This window comes from Trypanosoma cruzi (genome assembly GCF_000209065.1).
Source record: "Trypanosoma cruzi strain CL Brener chromosome Unknown tcruzi_1047053501403, whole genome shotgun sequence".
In the NCBI taxonomy this organism is placed as follows: domain Eukaryota; phylum Euglenozoa; class Kinetoplastea; order Trypanosomatida; family Trypanosomatidae; genus Trypanosoma; species Trypanosoma cruzi.
In genome coordinates this window covers 1-902 of record NW_900291.1, presented here as the reverse complement: position 1 = coordinate 902, position 902 = coordinate 1, and the positions used below count along the sequence as shown (strand labels likewise).

The following is a 902-nucleotide window of genomic DNA, read 5'->3' as shown; positions in this document are numbered from 1 at the left end:
TCCCACTTCCTGCTATTGTTGTCGTTTTTCTTTCTTGCGCAACGGCGCGCACGTAACATCCTGCCCTGTCTGGCGCCCTGCCTGTGCAAACGGTTGGTGGCGGGCCCGCCCGAAAGCGCAAGAGAGAGAAAGAGAAAGAGAGGGCCGAATTGCCCGGAGGTGGGTTGTGGTGGGCGCACGCCGCTGCTGATGGAAGCAACCAACTCTTGTGCGCGAGGGCGCGTGGCCCCGTGAACGCGCTTGCGTGATGGCCCAAAACAAACTCAACAGGTCTGACAGCCGCCCCGCCCGCCGCAACCTCGCCGGCTGGCCCCCGCGCCTCCCCTCGCATGGCCAGGAAAGGCGCGTCTTGAGACCCACCGCTCCGTGACGCTGGGCGCTTGGGTGCATCGGCGCCCCGAGAAAGAGACACGCCGGTCGTGAAGCGCAGCGACCCTTGGGCCGGTGGCGCGCTGTCGGTGCCGCGCGTGGCGCCACTGCCCGGTTGCGCGAGAGTTTGCGGTGACGGTGCGCGCGTCGAGGCTCCCTCCCCAGTTCGGGAAACGATGGGAAAAAACAAAACCAAAGAGGACGCGCACGGGTGAGAGATGCGGCTGCGACGCGTGATGAAATTCCACAGTTTCCTGTCAGTCTGACGACGAAAACGCGTGAGGACGCAATTCCCGACTCAGCTCACACTGAAGTGCTTTGCTTTACACCCCCATCTTTCTTTTTTTTTCTTTTTCTTTTTTTCTTTTTCTTTTTTTCTTTCTTTGTCCCTCTGCTCTCGCTGCGCGGTTTTGCGGCCCAGCGACGCGCACGCCCGCACACACACACACGCGCTACGATGGAGACATGTTGTTCGAGGTCCAACAGTTTGAGCGACGCATTGAGAACGGAACAATAAAAATCACCTTTCGGCT

At 60.1% G+C, this 902-nt stretch overlaps 4 non-coding genes across 4 annotated transcripts, besides 1 other annotated feature; all 4 read left to right on the top strand.

The window, feature by feature from the left end:
- The first annotated feature begins 187 nt into the window (after positions 1 to 187).
- Tc00.1047053501403.40 lies at positions 188 to 277 on the top strand. The gene has a single exon (XR_008255175.1). It is a non-coding gene; the product is annotated as a C/D small nucleolar RNA (snoRNA), TB11C4C3 (small nucleolar RNA).
- Positions 278 to 423: 146 nt separating this feature from the next.
- On the top strand, positions 424 to 495 carry Tc00.1047053501403.30. The gene has a single exon (XR_008255174.1). It is a non-coding gene; the product is annotated as an H/ACA snoRNA, TC11C4H3 (small nucleolar RNA).
- A 106-nt stretch (positions 496 to 601) lies between these two features.
- Positions 602 to 698, top strand: Tc00.1047053501403.20. Its single transcript, XR_008255173.1, has one exon. It is a non-coding gene; the product is annotated as a C/D small nucleolar RNA (snoRNA), TB11C4C1 (small nucleolar RNA).
- Positions 699 to 705: 7 nt separating this feature from the next.
- Positions 706 to 754: a microsatellite.
- Positions 755 to 821: 67 nt separating this feature from the next.
- Tc00.1047053501403.10 lies at positions 822 to 902 on the top strand. Its single transcript, XR_008255172.1, has one exon. It is a non-coding gene; the product is annotated as a C/D small nucleolar RNA (snoRNA), TB11C4C2 (small nucleolar RNA).